Below are 6,323 nucleotides of genomic sequence, written 5' to 3'. Positions count from 1 at the left end.
GAAGAGTAAGTCATGCTCCAATTGTATGTGCTGAGCTTTGGTGAGACCACACTTAAATTGCTGTGTACTGTTTTAGTCTCCAAAATGATGGAAGGAGAGAGGCAATGGCATGGTTTTACTTGATTGATTCCTGGCATGAGAGGGTTGTTGTGTGAGGAGAGATGGAGTAGAATGGCATATATTCTCTCTATTAGAATTTGAGGTGACCGTTTTGAAATAATTGAGATTCTGAAGAGCTTTCCAGGGTAGGTGCTGTGTACTGTTTCTTTTAGCTTGAGAGTCTACAACTAGGAGTCATAGTCCCAGGATAAGAGGGCAGTCATTTGAAACTGAGATTAGAAATTTCTTCACTTAAAGGAGTGTGAATCTTTGGAATTCTCTAGGTGTTCTGTTGTGAAGGCTGAGATTGATAACTCTTTGGATCTGAGGAAATCAAAAGATGTGGAGATTGGCTGGGGAAGTGGAATTGAGGCCGAAGAACTGTCATCATTTAAAAAATATATATATTTTTTATTCTTCTCCTTCACATTTTCTCCCAAATTTACACCCACCAACAACAAACAATAATCAGTAACAAATATGTCAATCCCCATATCAATAACAACGATCCCATCCTCCCACCAAACCCCAAACATTAGCTCGCATGTTCACATAAACAAATGACAAAAAGGAATCACCCATAGTCACCATCAACACACACCGCCCCCCTCCCCCCAACTAATGTTCAATGTGATCCAGTTCTTGAAAGTGCATGATGAATAATGCCCATGAATTGTAGAACCCCTCCATCCTTCCCCTCAGTTCAAACTTAACCTTCTCAAGAGTCATTAATTCCAACAGGTCCCCCCGCCAGGGCACAGGGTGGAGAGGTTGCTCTCCATCCCATCAGGATTAACCTTCGGGCGATCAACCAGGCGAAGGCTACAACATCTGCCTCTGCACCCGCTTCCAACCCTGGCTGGTCCGACACCCGGAAAATGGCCACCTGGGGGCCCGGGTCCAGTTTCACGTGCACCACTTTAGAAATTCCCAAAAAACCTCTTCCAGTAATCCTCTAGCTTTGGACAGGACCAAAACATATGAACGTGATTAGCGGGGCCCACCCCCTGCAACGTTCACACACATCTTCTACTCCTTTAAAGAATCGGATCATCCTTGTGAGGTGCGCTCTGTATACCACCTTCAGCTGTATCAGCCCCAACCTCGCGCACGAGCTGGAGGCATTCACTCTCCGGAGCACCTCACACCAGAACTCTTCCTCCCACTTTGCTTTGATCCCTTCCAGTGGTGCCTTCTCCTCTTCCAAAATAGCTCTGCAAACCGCTGACACTACCCCCTTCTCCAGTCCCCCTGTCGTCAGCACCTCCTCCAGCAATGTGGAGTCATGCTCCACCTGGAAGTTCTGTATCTCCTTTCTGGCAAAATCTCGAACCTGCATGTATCTAAACATGCGGAGTGGGGTTGGCATCAATGGGGTCTTCAGGGACTTTTATGAGGGACTGTATCGGTATCCCCACTGGAGGAGGGAGGGATGGGCTGCTTTCTGGACCAACTGAAGTTCCCAAAGGTGGAGGAGCGACTGGTGGCGGGATTAGGGGCCCCGATTGGGTTGGAGGAGCTGGCCAAAGGGATAGGGAGCATGCAGGCGGGGAAGGCACCGGGGCTGGATGGTTTCCCGGTCGAATTTTACAAAAAAATATGTGGACCTGTTGGGCCCGTTGCTGGTTAGGACCTTCAATGAGGCAAGGGAGGGGGGGGGCTTTGCCCCCGACGATGTCCCGGGCACTGATCTCCTTGATACTGAAGCGGGACAAGGATCCCCTGAAGTGTGGATCTTACAGGCCAATTTCATTGTTAAATGTAGATGCCAAGGTGCTGGCGAAGGTCTTAGCCACGAGAATTGAGGATTGAGCCACGTTGAAAGGAATACAGGACAGGCATGTTCCTGTGAGGAAGAAAGATAAATACGGCAATTTTCGGGAACCTTGGATGACGAGTGATATTGTAGGCCTCGTCAAAAAGAAAAAGGAGGCATTTGTCAGGGCTAAAAGGCTGGGAACAGACGAAGCCTGTGTGGCATATAAGGAAAGTAGGAAGGAACTCAAGCAAGGAGTCAGGAGGGCGAGAAGGGGTCATGAAAAGTCATTGGCAAATAGGGTTAAGGAAAATCCCAAGGCTTTTTACACGTACATAAAAAGCAAGAGGGTAGCCAGGGAAAGGGTTGGCCCACTGAAGGATAGGCAAGGGAATCTATGTGTGGAGCCAGAGGAAATGGGTGAGGTACTAAATGAATACTTTGCATCAGTATTCACCAAAGAGAAGGAATTGGTAGATGTTGAGTCTGGAGAAGGGGGTGTAGATAGCCTGGGTCACATTGTGATCCAAAAAGACGAGGTGTTGGGTGTCTTAAAAAATATTAAGGTAGATAAGTCCCCAGGGCCTGATGGGATCTACCCCAGAATACTGAAGGAGGCTGGAGAGGAAATTGCTGAGGCCTTGACAGAAATATTTGGATCCTCGCTGTCTTCAGGGGATGTCCTGGAGGACTGGAGAATAGCCAATGTTGTTCCTCTGTTTAAGAAGGGTAGCAAGGATAATCCCGGGAACTACAGGCCGGTGAGCCTTACTTCAGTGGTAGGGAAATTACTGGAGAGAATTCTTCGAGACAGGATCTACTCCCATTTGGAAGCAAATGGACGTATTAGTGAGAGGCAGCACGGTTTTGTGAAGGGGAGGTCGTGTCTCACTAACTTGATAGAGTTTTTCGAGGAGGTCACTAAGATGATTGATGAAGGTAGGGCAGTAGATGTTGTCTATATGGACTTCAGTAAGGCCTTTGACAAGGTCCCTCATGGTAGACTAGTACAAAAGGTGAAGTCACACGGGATCAGGGGTGAACTGGCAAGGTGGATACAGAACTAGCTAGGCCATAGAAGGCAGAGGGTGGCAATGGAGGGATGCTTTTCTAATTGGAGGGCTGTGACCAGTGGTGTTCCACAGGGATCAGTGCTGGGACCTTTGCTCTTTGTAGTATATATAAATGATTTGGAGGAAAATGTAACTGGTCTGATTAGTAAGTTTGCAGACGACACAAAGGTTGGTGGAATTGCGGATAGCGATGAGGACTGTCTGAGGATACAGCAGGATTTAGATTGTCTGGAGACTTGGGCGGAGAGATGGCAGATGGAGTTTAATCCGGACAAATGTGAGGTAATGCATTTTGGAAGGGCTAATGCAGGTAGGGAATATACAGTGAATGGTGGAACCCTCAAGAGTATTGAAAGTCAAAGAGATCTAGGAGTACAGGTCCACAGGTCATTGAAAGGGGCAACACAGGTGGAGAAGGTAGTCAAGAAGGCATACGGCATGCTTGCCTTCATTGGCCGGGGCATTGAGTATAAGAATTGGCAAGTCATGTTGCAGCTGTATAGAACCTTAGTTAGGCCACACTTGGAGTATAGTGTTCAATTCTGGTCGCCACACTACCAGAAGGATGTGGAGGCTTTAGAGAGGGTGCAGAAGAGATTTACCAGAATGTTGCCTGGTATGGAGGGCATAAGCTATGAGGAGCGATTGAATAAACTCGGTTTGTTCTCACTGGAACGAAGGAGGTTGAGGGGCGACCTGATAGAGGTATACAAAATTATGAGGGGCATAGACAGAGTGGATAGTCAGAGGCTTTTCCCCAGGGTAGAGGGGTCAATTACTAGGGGGCATAGGTTTAAGGTGAGAGGGGCAAGGTTTAGAGTAGATGTACGAGGCAAGTTTTTTACGCAGAGGGTAGTGGGTGCCTGGAACTCACTACCGGAGGAGGTAGTGGAAGCAGGGACGATAGGGACATTTAAGGGGCATCTTGACAAATATATGAATAGGATGGGAATAGAAGGATACGGACCCAGGAAGTGTAGAAGATTGTAGTTTGGTCGGGCAGTATGGTCGGCACGGGCTTGGAGGGCCGAAGGGCCTGTTCCTGTGCTGTACATTTCTTTGTTCTTTGCGTGCCGCAGGTCATCCACGAAGACCAGACTGGGTTCGTGAAGGGGAGGCAGTTGAATGCAAATGTGTGGAGGCTCCTGAATGTTATTATGATGCCGGCGAAGGAGGGGGAGGCGGAGACGGAGATAGTGGCGGCTATGGACGCTGAGAAGGCCTTTGATAGGGTAGAGTGGGAGGTGCTGAAGGAGTTCGGGTTCGGGTTTGGGGAGGGGTTCGTCAGGTGGGTTAGGCTGTTGTACAATGTCCCGATGGCGAGTGTGGCCACGAACAAGAGGAGGTCTGAGTACTTTCGGTTGCATCGAGGGACGAGGCAGGGGTGTCCCTTGTCCCCCCCTGCTCTTCGCACTGGCGATTGAACCCCTGGCTATGGCACTGAGGGAGTCGAGGAAATGGAGGGGGTTGGTGCGGGGTGGGGAGGAGCATAGGGTGTCGCTCTATGCGGACGACTTGCGCTATATGTGGCGGACCCGGTGGGGGGAATGTCGGAGGTAATGAGGATCCTCAGGGAGTTCGGGGATTTCTGAGGGTACAAGCTCAACATGGGGAAGAGCGAGTTGTTTGTGGTTCACCCAGGGGACCAGGAGAGGGGGATTGGCAAGCTCCCACAAAAAGGGCGGAGAGGAGCTTCAGGTATTTGGGGGTCCAGGTGGCCAGAAGCTGGGGGGGCCCTGCATAGACTTAATTTCGCGAGGCTGGTGGAGCAAATGGAAGAGGAATTTAAGAGGTGGGATGCGTTGCCGTTGTCCCTGGCGGGTAGGGTGCAGTCAGTCAAGATGACGGTGCTCCCAAGGTTTTTGTTCCTGTTCCAGTGCCTCCCCATTCTTATCCCGAAGGCCTTCTTTAGGCAGGTCAACAGGAGCATAACGGGGTGTGTGTGGGCACAAGGGACTCCGAGGGTGAGAAGGGTGTTCCTGGAGCGGAGTTGGGATGGGGGGGGGGGGGGGGGGGGGGGGGCTGGCGCTGCCCCACCTCTTGCGATGGTGCACAAGTGGATGATGGAGGGGGTGGCATGGAAGAGGCTGGAGACGGCGTCTTGTGAGGGTACGAGTCTGGAGGCGCTGGCAATGGCGCCGCTGCCGCTCCCTCCAATGAGGTATACCACGAGCCCGGTGGTGGCGGCTGCCCTCAAAATCTGGGGGCAATGGAGGCGGCACAGGGGGCAAGTGGGGGCCTCGGTGTGGACCCTGATACGGGGGAACCACCGGTTTGTCCCAGGGAGAATAGATGGAGGGTTTTTGGGGTGGCACAGGGCAGGGATAAGAAGGTTGGGGGACCTGTTTGTGGATGGGAAGATCGTGACCCTGGGGGAGCTGGAGGAGAAGTGCGGGCTCCCCCCGGGGAACACCTTCAGGTACTTACAGGTAAGGGCGTTTGCCAGGCGGCAGGCAGTGGAATTTCCTACCCTGCGCATCTTTGGGTTGTGGGATGAGACCCACGCAGACACGAGGAGAATGTGCAAACCACACGGACAGTGACCCGGGGCCGGGATCGAACCCGGGTCCTTGGCGCCGTGAGGCAGCAGTGCTAACCACTGTGCCGCCCCCAAATGGTCAAAGTAAACAGAACATATTTCTTCACCCTCACTTCCAGGTGTTGCTGCAACTGAATCCCACTAAAACCACTGCTGCCAGAGCCTACTGAACAGACCCTACCCTATCAACTAGTAACTGCCCCCATGCAAAGAACGTTATCGAGTTCCTCAATAAGAAAGTCAGAAACTCTTCTACAACACACTAACAACATAAATGGGAAAGGCAATATTGATGTCATGGTTTACTCACATTTCTCTTTCTAACCTTTTCACTTTCCCAAGGTTTTATATCACCTCTGGATGACACAACAAAAGAAAATAAACTGCGTTTCATCCAGAACTTCAAATGGACTGACACACTGCAGGGAAATATTGCAAGGTGGGTCTCTTAATAATGATCTGTTTAGTGTTGCTTTAGATTTGATGAAATTCAGTGATTTACTTTTTGTGGTAGTGAGTACATTGTGTAGGCTTGGTGATTACCTGTTTATCCGTTCACCAATTTTAGCCCTCGGTGCCTCAATTGAAGGCGTTGACTTGTTACGGTGCAGTTCTATGGGTGCATCTGACCTCCAGTGCTCAAGTGATTAGTATTCAAGTGCGAGCCTTTAACATTAAATGTCGCAGGCCAAGTGTAATGTTGGAAACGTGTCAACCAATTTCCCCACACCGGTCCTATAAATAGCAATTAGGTTACGACCAGGTAATCTATTTTAACAATGCGGTTTAGAAATAAGTATTGGCCATGGGAAGGACACTCCAGCTCTTCAGATAGTGTCATGCGATATTTTATGTC

The 6,323-nt window shown here is 50.0% G+C and overlaps 1 protein-coding gene across 1 annotated transcript in view; it reads left to right on the top strand.

Annotated features, from left to right (window-relative positions):
- Positions 1-5,799: 5,799 nt before the first annotated feature.
- LOC140407543 (BRO1 domain-containing protein BROX-like) overlaps positions 5,800-6,323 on the top strand; it is a 31,584-nt gene continuing 31,060 nt past the window's right edge. Inside the window, exon 1 of the mRNA XM_072494939.1 lies at positions 5,800-5,906. The gene's annotated coding sequence lies outside the window, so the exon portion shown is untranslated. The remainder of the gene's footprint in view (positions 5,907-6,323) is intronic.

The sequence above is a fragment of the Scyliorhinus torazame genome, unplaced genomic scaffold (genome assembly GCF_047496885.1).
Source record: "Scyliorhinus torazame isolate Kashiwa2021f unplaced genomic scaffold, sScyTor2.1 scaffold_1578, whole genome shotgun sequence".
NCBI lineage: Eukaryota > Metazoa > Chordata > Chondrichthyes > Carcharhiniformes > Scyliorhinidae > Scyliorhinus > Scyliorhinus torazame.
Note: the sequence above shows the minus strand (reverse complement) of the source record. Positions and strands in the feature narration are given on the sequence as shown.